The 13846-nt window shown below is 42.9% G+C and overlaps 2 long non-coding RNA genes across 3 annotated transcripts; one reads left to right on the forward strand and one right to left on the reverse strand.

Annotated features, from left to right (window-relative positions):
• Positions 1-10173: 10173 nt before the first annotated feature.
• Positions 10174-12454, reverse strand: LOC309704736. Its single transcript, XR_014276351.1, has 4 exons — positions 12172-12454; positions 10999-11104; positions 10788-10843; positions 10174-10543 (listed from the first exon to the last, which is right to left on the reverse strand). It is a non-coding gene; the product is annotated as an uncharacterized lncRNA (long non-coding RNA).
• Positions 12455-13056: 602 nt separating this feature from the next.
• On the forward strand, positions 13057-13634 carry LOC309704742. 2 transcript variants are annotated; one of them, XR_014276360.1, is made up of 4 exons: positions 13057-13105; positions 13182-13294; positions 13380-13491; positions 13572-13634. It is a non-coding gene; the product is annotated as an uncharacterized lncRNA (long non-coding RNA). The 2 variants fall into 2 exon arrangements; XR_014276361.1 differs by having other exon boundaries at positions 13068-13294.
• The last annotated feature ends 212 nt before the right edge of the window (positions 13635-13846 follow it).

A 13846-nucleotide genomic window follows, 5' to 3' on the forward strand; every position in this document is an offset into this window, starting at 1 on the left:
TTTAGGTATGTGTGTTAAAACATTCTCCGCAACAAGATCCCTCACCCCCGCATCACCACGAACAGGCAATGTATCCGCCAACTGGGGTTGCACATCCCTGTTAAATTGTTCAGGTAGTGATAAAGACAATACATTCTTTTCACGAACACCTTGTCTCACAAGCGTGAGGTATCTTTGGAGAATATCGCCGTATTTTTTTAGCCTTCTCATACACATCTGTCAGAATCTTGTACCACTTGAAGCATCTCTTTGTCCAACTCGTTCTGAGCCTGTTGTCTGATGCTGCCTGCGTGCTGCAGCTGCTGCTGCTGTTTTATTAAGTCCAACTGGTGTTGGGGTACCAAAAACATCTTTTGCACATGTTCCATTTTCACCTGTTTGCTATCAGACTGCTTATGAAAGGGATTGCAGCCCCTAATAACGGCAGTAAAAACCCTCCAGATTGGTTGATTGTCTCTCTTTTTCAAAGTTTTGATCTTTTTGTCAGCAATCAGTCTGATTATTGTAATCACTGATCACTTTGGAACCTTGCATTATCAAGTTTGGTTTTAATCCTCACCTAACTAACCCGCGAAGGATAATGTACGCATCGAAACCCTTTGCATTATGAGCGATAAAGATTGAAGAGGGGGCGTCTAAAATGAGCAAGAAAGTTTTCAATGCAATGCTCGCCCTGAGAGCTCCAAGATTTACCATCTGATGTTTTTGTACACACCAGAAAAGGGCTGTGCTCACCGTGTTCGTTAACAAACGTTTCAAAATCATAAAAAATCAACTTGTTATTATGTTTTGTTTCGCGTTGTAAACCTGCATATAGCACTGATGTGTTTGATGATCACTAGAGATTTCCTGACGAAAGATTGGGCATTTTCTCTTTTGGCATTTGTGAGGTTTTTCACGTGCTGCTAAACAATATAGCCTCGAGCACTCGATACATTTCTTATAGAGATCGCAGTTGCTGGCGGACCTTTGATGCCTCTCAACGAGTTTTTTATGGCTCTCAAAACAATAAGGAGATCTACAGGTGCGATTACAATCGGTACATACAATAGGCGAGAGGAAATGATCGTTGCAGTCAGGCTGCATACAGACTGAGCAGAGCAGAAATGGGATAACACATGGTTAAAGCCTATGTAACAATGAGTACACAAATACGCTGTGCCCAAAAATCCTTTTAGATTTTTGATAGCGTAGTAATTGTCAAATAAAAATAAACAGCGCTTTTGCGCTATTCACTGTACTAGTCTGAAATTTACAAAGGGTGCGATCATGCTCGTTACGGTAAAATACTATAATTTTACATCCTAGTAACCTTTCAAATGTAATTATTTGATTAAACCCAACAGGCATTTGATCATTTAGACCAGCTTTTTGTTGAATTTCTCTAGCAAAGTTTGTGCTTGATAGTCATTAAAATCGGGTTGCAGAAGGTGAGCAAGACTTGTAGCAAAACATAACTTATTCGCGGGGTTATGGACCACATATAAAAAAACGTCTTTTCTTTTTCACAATCGCTGTCGAGTATGTGTTTAAGCAATCTTTTCCCACTCCCATTTGGGGGTCTAACAATCTGAGCTACAACCGCCAGCGAACCATCACACATTACTGACCAGTTTGACTGTACCGCTCTCAAGAATAAATTTTCAAATTCAGATAAATCATGATTATCACGTAAAATCACTGAAACATTATTTTGTAACTGCTGGCCTATCAATTCTAACTGGATATGATCACCTGGACGTGCGTGAGAGAAAAGCCTGTTTGATATTTCACGTGGACTCGACATTACGCCTTGATAATAATGCGCATAGTCGGGTATATCGTTTGGAGGAGGAAAATTCAAAATTTCTCTAATTTCAACGTTATTAATTTATTTCTAACGACTATAGAGGGTTGTGCTGAATTACTGGCACAACTCTGGTCTGGATTACCCCCTTGTTGAAAGGAGTGAGCATGGTTTACTGGGTTAAGTGGGTCGTTCGCAGAGACAATGTCTGCGGGAGAGCTGAGTGATTGATGATGATTAGTCATTGAAAGTGGTTGACAGCTGTAGCGGTGGGCTGCGGCTGAGCGGTTCGTTGGGACACGCATTGTCTGGGGAAAAGACTAGCGAATGCTGGCTTTGAGAATCAAACTATTTTGATTTTAACCTGTTTATTTGACTCAATAACTCGGTGGTATTTGGACCTCATTTTGTATCTGGGCCAAAGCTTCTAAAGCTCTATTAATTGCTAAAAACGGATCAGAAGAGATGTTTTGTGTCAGACTCATTTGTGAATGAGCCGCGTCTGACTCTGTTTGGATCTCATCATGATCCACTCCAAAACTCAAAGAATTATTTTGAAAGGCCCTTTCATTGGGCGCTAATCGGGCAAGAGCTAAATTAAGCAATTCTAAAGGATCATTATTGATCACCTCAGGTTGCTCACTGTTTTGTGAATATGTAATCTGAGAATGCTGTGTATTTTCATTTAACCTAGCGAACGCTGTTTCTAAAGCAAGAAATGGGTCTGTAATATCTTGTTCCTGGTTATCCATTTTTTTTATTATTATTGTTTAACAGGAATATATTAAAAGAACAAAACCACAAAAGACAGTTTGTTTGAAAAAGCAAAATGGAAAAAAACCACAAACTTTTTATAAGATGAGCTGAACTAATTCAGCGAACTGCCTCCGTGTGCGTATTCGCCTTGTCCTCGTTGTCCTTGCGATCCTACCGGTCCTGCTATTCCTCCTTCTGAGATGCTCTGAGAATTTGAGGGTAAGATACAAACAGTTAGTAAAGTTAAATAGAAAAGGGATAGTTTTTATAAAATGAGAAAAAAGCGAGAACCTAGAGAGACTGACCGTGATTGGGTCTCAAAGGCAGGCGCGGTGCATTTCGTGTGTCTGATGGCGGAGAAGAAGCGTTTCTGGGGCTCTGATTGGCTGGAGCATCGGGAGTGAGATCGGAGAGCAAATCTTGCCTGTCTCCGGCGGACAGGCGCAAGTTTTTCCCAGAGGGTCGCGGGAGAGAACAAGCTCCGGCGGGGATGGACCTGGGGCCAGATGAAGTGGGGCGATCTAGCGTAGAGAGCAGATGCTGTCTATCGCGTGTGGAGAGACGGATGTTCTTGCCTGTGGATCGCTCAAGCACTGGTGGAGAAGAATTCGGCGAACTCGAAAAAATAAAGGTGTCCAAGTCTGAGATATCTAGAAAGTTTGATAAAAATGAAAAAGAGGGTAAATGTTTTGTTTTTCTTGTACAATTAGCTGTTAAGAGGGAGAACAACAATGAACCAAACCTACCAATTTGATCGAGAGAACCAAAAAGAGACGAGTTGAGCACGCTTATCTCAGAGTCTGAAAAGAAATAACGAATATTTACAAACGGGAAAAACGGTAAAATATAAACATTATATGAACAAGAGTGAGAAAAATGAGGTACCTGATGAGGACATGATCGCTGCTATAGTTTAGTGTACAAATGCACTTTTTAGCTCTGAGCGTTAGAGGCGAGGTTATACAGTGGGGCAAAAAAGTATTTAGTCTCTTTGGTCTTGGCCATGGCGGAGTTTGGAGTCTGACTGTTTGAGGCTGTGGACAGGTGTCTTTTGTACAGATGATGAGTTCAAGCAGGTGCCATTCATACAGGTAACGAGTGGGGGACAGAAAAGCTTCTTACAGAAGACGTTACAGGTCTGTGAGAGCCAGAGATTTTCCTTGTTTGAGGTGACCAAATACTTATTTTCCACCCTGATTTACGAATAAATTCTTTACAAATCCTACCATGTGAATTCATGGATTTTTTTTTTTTTCCCCCCACATTCTGTGTCTCACAGTTGAAGTGTACCTCTGGTGCAAATTACTGACCTCTGTCATCATTTTAAGTGGGGGAACTTGCACAACCGGTGGCTGACTAAATACTTTTTTGCCCCACTGTATATATTTTTGAAAAGTGTATTCCAAGTGTTACAGAGCCTATTTGCATGGCTTTTGAAGATGGAAAAAGCTTTTTTGACAGAATGGTAAAAAGGAAAATGCGAAAATGTAGTAAGACGGGGAAGATTAACACTTACCGAGTGATATGCACATAGGGCACGCGAAGGCAGTTGTTGTTGATCCCTGGTTTCGTGGCTGTAGCGAGCTCACAAGCAGTCTGAGCGGCGCCAGTTGTTGATATGTCTGAAGTCAGAGGTCTTCTGGGAGCTCGACGGCAGTCTTAACCTCAGCGGGAGATCATAAAATCGGACCTGGAGCCGATTGGCTAACCGGGGTGCGAAGGGAGCCGTGCCATTGTTATGTGATTGGCAGCGGGGCGAATTAGCAGAGTTGGTCTCCGGCGGAAATTTTCAAACGAGGTAAGCAGTGCATTCGGGAGCAGAGCGGGGAGCGAACAAGCAGGAAAAAATTGTGCTCTGCTCTGGAAGCAGTTGCAGGTCGGCGATTAAGAGCGAGGTAGAACTTAGACTGTGCGTTGAATTTTAGAGGTTGCTAATAAGAGGGAAGCTTTTGAAGAAAAAAAGACTAAGGACTTTTCCCCCTGTTTTGGATTATAAGGCTTTTGGGAATAGAGGGTAGCTAACAAGTTATTCTAGGGTTTTGGAGAAATCGCGGAGGATTTTTTAAAGGAGTTTTGACTTTGTTCGGTGGGCGGGAGCCGCGGGGCGCTTAATTTGAGAAAAGACTAAGGATTTTTTCAGGATTTCCCCTGTTATCGAATATAAGGTTTTGGGAATAGAGGGGGTACCTAACAAGTTATTCTAGGGTTTTAGAGAAAACGCGGAGGGTTTTTTAAGGAGTTTTCCCTGCTTATGTTTCTAAAGATTAGGTTAAGGGGGCTGCGGGGATCGCGAGAGTTTTTTGGCGTTGGAAAGGGAGGGGGGATGAGTGAGTGAGTCTGCATCTTAAGGATAAAGGACACTCTTTCGAGGATGCCAATGTTCACATTTTGGACAGAGGACAGATGGTTTGAAAGAGGAGTGAAAGAAGCCATCTATGTCCACTGTGCGCGACCATCTTTGAACAGAGGCAGGGGTTTACGACACCAACTCTCTGCCATCTATAATCCAGTTTTGAGATCCCTTCCCAGACGCCTTAACGCCCACTCACATCCTGGGCCATCTGATCTCAGGAATTCGCATGATAAGGTGGGGCCAGGTTTCACAATGAACTCACCCGAAACTCTGGCTGATTGGGGCCCACACCCAGTTTCACACCTTGGCTCAGGCGATTAGAGGATCATCAGGGGGTCCTTTTGTCCCTCTGTGGGGGGGGATACTCCCACTAGGTTTATAGCTGGGACTCTCCACCATTTGACCTTAGAACTGAAGAAGCTTCTCGGATGAGAGGTGAAACATCTTCAAGCAACTTAAAGAAGTCCAGACGCTTTTCTTTGCAAGCTCCTTTGACTACGATGACCTGGATGACTGAGAACCTTCACAGACATAGTGAGTGCTTATCAGTGTATATGTATGTGTGTGCGTGTCCATAGTTTAGCTGAGACAGTGTCCTTCGGCCTATCAGGCTAAGTAAACAGTCCTCCAGCCAATCCAGGTGTCCTTGCATGGGACGGGAAGAATAGCTGTAACACAGTCGTTATCAGGGAGTGATTGTTCGGCTCCAGCCTTGGGCCTGCAGCTAGCGCCGTTATGGGGGTCCGCAATCTCAATGTTGATTTTGTAAATTTCCATGCGAGCAGCCCAGGAGAATTTTCAGGCTGCCCTAACGTACTAGATTTAAAACACGTGGGGATCGAGCTTTTCAGGCACTGGCACCTAGGCTGTGGAACTCTCTGCCGTTGTCTTTACGCTGTCTAGACTCTACTGACTCCTTTAAAAAGCAGCTGAAGACATTTTTATAAAAAAAAACGGGCTTTTAATTAATTTAATTAATTTTTACTTGTATGTCTGATCTTACTGTAAAGCACTTTGTGATTTTTATCTGTGAAATGTGCTATATAAATAAATTTTACTTACTTACTTACTTACTCACTTACTCACTTACTTACTAACTTACTTACTAACACTCCGACACTGGCCTCTCGATCTCCCGTTGGAGAGCCACGAGCCTCCCCATGATGGTATCAAACTTCTGTTCCATGGTGTTGTCATTCTTTTGATTCTGAGACCTCACAGCTGCAGTGATCCATTCCGTAATGTCTTCCAACTGTCGCTCAAGGGTCCCCCCATACGCTCAATGTTGTTGCTTTGAGCCTTCACAGCAGCTGTAAGCGTCTCCAAGGTGTTGACCATATTACGTTCGTTGTGAGAGGTCGCGCCTCGTCCCATCGCTTCAATTCCAGCGGGCAGCCTTGGGGGGGGGGGGTTTGAACAGCCGGTTCCGCTCTCTTATTTCTCCGATAAACCAGGGCCAAGCCAACTCCGATATGCACGAACCCTGTTATCATGGTTCCAAATAGATAGATATCTTCAGCGTCCTCGATCGACAGTCCCGCCAGACACATGACCCTCCAGTTCTGCCACCCGTCCATCGTGCAGGGAAAGTCCCTCCAGGCCACTCAGGCTCTCCCGAGCCCAGACTTCTCATTGAGAAAAGGGTGTCAATAGCATTCAGAGACCAGTTGATCAAATCCATAATTCTCTTTTAGGTTTTAGAGAATGACCGTGTGAGTCTATTCCAGGGAAAGTAATGCACACGAGACAAGACAAGGACATAGAGGCTAAGCAGGGAAGATAAGGGTGAGGAGGAGAGGAGAAAAGTGCGACCGCCTTCGCTGAGAGCCAGAGAGAAGAGAATTAGAATTTTTATTAGAATTCCTGCTTTTTCCATATCTTTTCATATCACTGGCTTAATCCCTTCTGTTGCTTCCTTAGATAAGGGGTATTGTGGTTTAATGGGCCTGTGGGATGAAACAGTCTGTACTGTTACTGAGTCTGCATTTTTTATTAATCCCACATTCGACCACAGTGTAGAAGGTAAACTTTTAAGTGCTGGCTCTTCTTCCAGCAAGAGAATTTCTCATTCTTGTGTGCTGTCGTGCAAATGAGCGTTGGGTGTAGTTCTTATCACCCAGCCCAGTGTGTATCTCATGCACCCTGTTCTTTTACCCTGTGCCCAAGCCTCTTCCTCTGTAGGTGTATATTTATCATTTTCTACCTTTTGCAGGATTTTACCTAATTGATACCATTGTGTACCTGCTGTTTTTGCAACTGACACATGGGGTTTTGTGATCCTGTTTAGTTTTTTTTTTTTTTTTTTTTACTCTGTCTGGTTCACTGAGCATACTGCATTTCCGCATTTTGTGACATAAGTGTTGCAGAGTCAGATATGGGCTTTTTAGGCTGTGTACCGGTTTATCATACGAGGGTCTGGGCCTGGGGTTTGTTTATAGTGCAGGGTGTTGTGATACTCAGTTGGCTTCATTTTTTCGGCACTTGCGGGGAGATGTTTTTCTGATGCTTCTTTGAGCTGTGTAAGCGGTGGCAAATCTAATGACCAGTAGTAGTTTGGCTCTCCTTTTCCTTCCCTCTGATAGGGGTCTCCCTCTACTAACATTATTTCCGCTGTCATACCTGTTTCTGTGGGGATGACTCCTATCCCTAGTTTTGTCATTGCATCTCTTCCTAGTGAGTTTACTGGGCAGGTTGGGTCTATTATACATGGCATGTAACAGGAGCGTTGACTAGGTTTGTGCAAAAATGTCAGTGGCTTTGTTAGTGGCTGGGTTTTTACGTGCCCTGACGCTGTTTTCACCATTACTACTTCTCTAGAAAAGGTTGTGCGTGGGGGCTCTGCCTTAAGTACTGTTTTACAAGGTCCTGTGTCACACAACACCTCCAGCTTTTTGCCATTTACATAGACTGTAAGTGTTGGCTTTCCGTCCAGTAAACTTACTAGCTGATGAACATTGTATACTTCAGCTTCATCCTGTTCTAAATTGTTTTCTTTGTTTGTTAATGCTTTTACTTTTTCATCTATGTGGCTCTCCCTGTCAGCTGTCTGGGTGGTTGCAGTCACAGTGGTTGCAGCTAGTCATTCTGTGTCGGGCATTCTCTGTGTCCTACAATGGTGTGCAAAGTGACCTTCTTTCCCACACCTCCAGCATGCAGTACTAGAGTCACCATCTGTGGTGTATGTGCCTCTCTGTCTCCCTCTGCCTCTTGCTCCTCCTCTATACATTCCTCTTCTCTTCCTCTCCTTTGAACTCTGAAACCTCCCCTGTAGCCTCCACTCCCACTAAAAGCTGTGAGAGCAGTGTCAGTGTCTAGGGCAAAAACTGAGGCCTTCTCTTTGTTTTTCACTACCGTTTGTGCGTGATTAGCATATTGGAGCGCCTCATCTACAGTGCCTGTATCTTGTGTTACCCAATATTTTTCTACATGAGGCCTAATGCGTGGTAGCAATCCTTTAATAAAATCACGTTTAAATTGTTGCTGATATGGTGATTGTGGGTCATCAGCATAATTTAGACCTGAGTTCTGTCTGAAAACTGGTCTCAGCCTGTCCATGTATTCATGTGGGTTTTCTGTGTCACTCTGTTTAACTTGCCCTATCTTACCATAGTTGGCTCTTGGTGCTAGTTGTTGACGGGCCCTATCAAACACAGGTATTAATGCTGCTTGGAGGTCAGCATGACCTGGGGGAAATGCTCTACCATCTGGTTGGGAGCCGGTAAAGTCTCCCCTAATTCTTCCCCAGGAGAGCCCTAGGCAGTCCTGGAATAACTGCATTAACTTGTGACCGTTTAAATGCCACTGGGTGATTACTTCATGCACGGCAGCTTGCCATGGTTCATACCCTTCTTGTATTGATGGAATGCCTTTTATTACATTTTGTCTGTCTTTATGTGTCCATGGGCGGTACACAAAAAAATTGTGGGTCTGTTGTCCCTGCCTCCTCCCTGACCCATCACCTAGAAGTGTGCCATATCTGGGATTTGCTACTTCAACTAATGGACATGCTAGTGTAGATGGTGGTGGGTCTGGGTGTGAACCACAATCGTCGCACTCTTCTTCAGAGCCATAATCAGATCTTCCTGGATGAAAATCTGTTTCATGCTTGGCTAACATTGTTTGTGTAACCTCATATGCATTGTCGAATTTAATTTTCATTGCTCTTGTCCATATGGGAGGTCGTTTGAAACGAGATTTTGGTGTAATACTGGTTGTTTTTTCTGCAGCTAGTGTGGAAGATTTAACGTAGGGATTTAAAAGAGTTATGTGGGTCTGTCAGTGGAGGTCTTTGTTCAGCACATGCCTGCTTTGTAGTTTCATCATCAGGGGTTATTAAAGCTGCTGCTTTGTCTTTTGCCCTTCTCCCCCGTCCCTCTTCTCAGCTGTTTCTCTTTCCCCATGCTTGTAAAGTGTGCGTGTTAGTCCCCATAGGGAAATAGTTCCTCTGCATTTAACCCATTCACCCAGTGAAGCAGTGGGCAGCCACCAATGCAGCGCCCGGGGAGCAGTGTGTAGGGACGGTACCTTGCTCAGGGGTACCTCAGAGTAGCCGTTCAGTGGAGTCGAACCCCCGACCTTCCGATCATGGGGCTACCACTCTACCTACTGAGCTATCCCTGCCCCGAAAAGCCTATACTCTTGTTTTAATTTTTTCTTTGGGTCTTTTGTTAATGTAATTTCTTGCTTCAGGACAGCTCTCAGCTGGGTAACAGCTGAGGGACTGCATTTCCCTTCCCAGCTGCGGTTTTTAGCTTTTTGTGGATTTCTCCACCTATTTACAATTATTTTACCTGCTCCGGTTTGTTGTTTTTCTAACCATTCCTCATCAGGTGTTAATTTTGCTTGTTTATTCCCCATTTTCAAAGATTATCCTGGGCCGTCCCTGTCACACGTGACTTCAGAGTGGTTGCTGATACGGCCTTTGACTTCACCCTAGAGGTGAAACGGTATCAGTTTTGAGATGAAACTCAACTGTTCTCCTTTGTCACCAGTACGTGAGCCTCAAGCAAAGAAAACAAAAGGTAAGTAGTTCAGCAGCGTATTGTGCTGTAAAATCAACTTACTTCCAGACACACATAGACTCAGGTTTTAGAGGTAGCCATAATTACTTTGTAACAAATTGTAAAAGCGCACAAATGTCTAATTCGGTTCCTTTCGGCGAATCCTAACCTACTTTAAACCTTTGCGGCGGTTTTATATACCAAAATAGTGTTTAAAGAAGAAACCACCAATTGAAATAAAGTAACAAATATACCAGAAACAGGGGGTATAGCGGAAGCGGAACACCAGTAAACCATGAAACAACATATATTAATTCTTTAATTAATTTCCCACAGTACCTATAATGTTAACATGTTAGGAAACAAAAACTAATTGAATAATCCTACAAACTAATTCAAATCAAAGCTGAATTTTAATGTTGTTAACAATACAGAAGCGCGCACACACAGCAACACAAACATAAAGAACTAATTAATATTATTGGAGACAACGATACAAAACACACACATTTCAAAGCCTCAGAAAAATTACCAGAGAACCTAACTGTCTGACCAGCATGCTTCACAGACAAATTTGTTTTCTTTGCTCTTGCGGGGCTTCTTTGCACAGCCCCTGTGGTACCACCGTGGGCAAATGTCACAGCCAATCTGAATTAGACAAAACAAGGAAACACAAGTATTATGTTAATAGTGTTGTACAAATAAGTATTTAAATAACAATTTTGCAAAATACTTAGATCATAAAGCAGTCCACCATTCATTACAACTACAATAAGTCAGATGATGTATTCACATGGTCTGTGACATTTTTAAAATTATATTTTTGTTTTGTTTTTTTTAATCAGCTTTTTAAGCTGAATGGGCTATGGACATGTAAAACATAAGCATTTACCCATTCCGTGTCACCATCATGGTTCCCACAATAGTGGCATAGGTCAGTCAGGTCATCTTCAACAACAAGAAGCAAATACTTTAATTTTAATAATAATGAACTCTGTTTGCATGACTACATAATAAGATTATAGCAATAAAAGAACAATGTTAAAAACACGTTCAATGTAACAGTTTGTAGTTTACTATTTAATTTATATTTGTAATGATACCTGTATTCTCAAGAAGACATATTGCAATCTGTTGTCTCAGACTTGCAATACTTGAAGCAGAGTTCTCAAACTTTACTGGAACATCTTTTAAGATGCACTCTGCAAACTGTGAATAAAATATATAACAATGCTGTCATTATTTGAAATAACATTTGCTATTCAAAAAATTGGAATCATATTTATTTTTAGAAAATCATAGTAAGTGCTTGTGTTGAACAAGAAAGAGGACACAAATGGAGACACTGGAGGAGACAGAGCAGAGACCAGCTCGACGGCAGAGAGACAAGCTAGCTGCCATCAGGACAGTGTGGGATAAGTGTGTGCACCACCTCCCCCTGTTTTACAACCCTGGGACTAATGTCACCATTGATGAGCAGCTGATCCCATTTAGTTGGGAAACATATTGCTTAACGTGTAAATGTGTTGTGTCTTTCCACTCACTCCACTTGATTAGAACTGATTTTTTTATAACATTTTATAAAAAAAAACCAAAAAACAAGAAGCACATTAATTCAGAAATGTGATCTAACAAAGGTAAAGGGAAAAAATTAACCATGTTTGCTGTTCATATGGCTTGTAATTGGGATGAAGTAAACATCTGTTGAGTAATTTAATATAAAATTATTTGATAGTGTTAACAATCTTACAGATTGTTGTTACTTACAGATAGGCTGGGCTGAGCATTTGTGGAACTAATGGTCTACTGAGATTTTCACACAAACATCTCACAACAGAATGGTTGCAAAAACACAATTAATTTAGTGAGTGGCAGTTCTCTGGGACAAATTGTCTAGCTGATACATACCAGAGAATGCATTGACTGCTACAGCTGGTAGGGGGACTACATAAACCCAACATAACTGACCATTTACAACCAGGGCTGGCAATAGAGCATCATGCACCAAGAATTGAGGAAGTTCAAAAGGAAATTTGAAGTCCATGGATGGTTACATACTCAGAACATAAAATATTGAAAGCTGAAATCTTATAAACGTTTACTCTTACACCATGTAAGTAGTTATGAAGTTAACCTCATTTCCATTAACATAAGGAAATTAATGTAAGCAATTGTGAAAAATATGTATATTTGATCATGTAATTTATCATAATTTGCTGCAGATTCTGCATGCCTTTTATTCATTATGTTTATTTCAGTCATGGTCTTACACATACCTTCAATACGTAGGCACCACATGAAGTTGCATACTGTTGAATAGGATGAGGCAGTGTGTCACATGCCCATCTTGATGCATTAAGCCCTCTGTGTCTCATGAAAAACCTGAAAGACACATGTAGTAAGGATTAATAAGTTGTTCTGTATAAAGGATTTGCGTGCTAAACCTAGACATGTAAGGTGCGTGTGGGGTGCTGGTACAAGCCAGGGGAAGGACATCCAGCGGACATCTTGGCCAAATTAGGAAAAACAAAACACCAGTGTTGTTGACCAGGGCCCTGTTTCAGGAAGCCGGTTTAGTGGAAAAACTGAGTAAGTATACCCTGAGTTAACGAAAACTCTGGGTTTTCGGTTTCACAAAGCGAGTTCAGCTGAAGCCTAAGTGAGTCACTATGACGACACACGCCGTGAAGCTAACCTGCCCCCTAGCAGGTTTACTACAACTAACCCTGACTGACCCCGCCTCTTTGTCGGAAACCTGACAGCAGGAAGTGTCAGACATGGCGTGTCCCTTCCTTGAAGAGCCAGTAGATCTTGAAGCCCAAATTCTCCGCAGAGCACTCCGCCGGGAGAGAGTGATCAGAGCGCGTATGGACATCTTATCATTACCTGATGATTTCCTGTGCGAACGTTACCGTTTCTCAGCACAATCAATAAGTTATTTGGATAACATCCTCAGGCCATATATTGCGCATGTGACACATCGCGGACATGCGCTCAGTCCATTACATATTCTTTGTACCGCACTCCGTTTCTTTGCAAACGGGAGCTTTCTGTACAATATCGGTGACGCTGAGCACGTTTCCAAGGCTACCGTCTGTCGGGCAGTCAGGAATGTTACAGTAGCACTGAAACGTCTCCTGCACTCGTTTGTGGTGTTCCCTGGTCACAGACCCACAAGATTCATCAAAGAGGGATTCCACAAAATTGCAGGTATCAGGATGAACAAAACTCAATGCATGATGTGGTGATACGTGAACTACCACTCAAATGGTACATAAATTTCCAGGGTTCCCAGGCGTGATTGGCTGTATAGATGGCACCCACATCCCAATCATTGCACCCTCAGCAAATGAAGGAGACTATGTGAACAGGAAGTCCGTCCACAGCATCAATGTACAGGTACATAATTCCCTGTAGCATTTCACACCAACAAGTGATGGCATCATGGTAATGGATGCTAATATGTGTTCTCTGCACTGGGTAGATCATATGTGATGCTGCCAACATCATCACAAATGTGGAAGCCAAGTGGCCAGGCTCTGTACATGACTCACGAATCTTCCGGGAATGTACACTGAGCACCAAATTTGGACATGGTGGGTCGAAGTAACTGTGAAATATACAGAGACCAATTGCCACAGGGACGTTTGCACTGACATGTATTCTTCTGTCCTAGGAGAGTTCACTGGCCACCTGCTTGGTGATAGGGGGTACCCATGTCTACCCTATTTGCTTACCCTGACCCTGAACCGGGCCCACAGCAGCGTTATAATCTGGCCCATTGCAGGACACGGGCCAGAGTTGAAATGACCATCGGAATGCTCAAGGCCCGGTTCCAGTGCCTTCGTGGACTCAGGGTCACCCCAGAAAGGGCATGTGACATCATTGCCACGATTAGAGGTGAACAGTGTCCAGCTGAACCAGACAACAGCAGTGATCCACACGATGAAC

Source organism: Aulonocara stuartgranti (genome assembly GCF_965226115.1).
Source record: "Aulonocara stuartgranti genome assembly, chromosome: 4".
NCBI classification, from domain to species: domain Eukaryota; kingdom Metazoa; phylum Chordata; class Actinopteri; order Cichliformes; family Cichlidae; genus Aulonocara; species Aulonocara stuartgranti.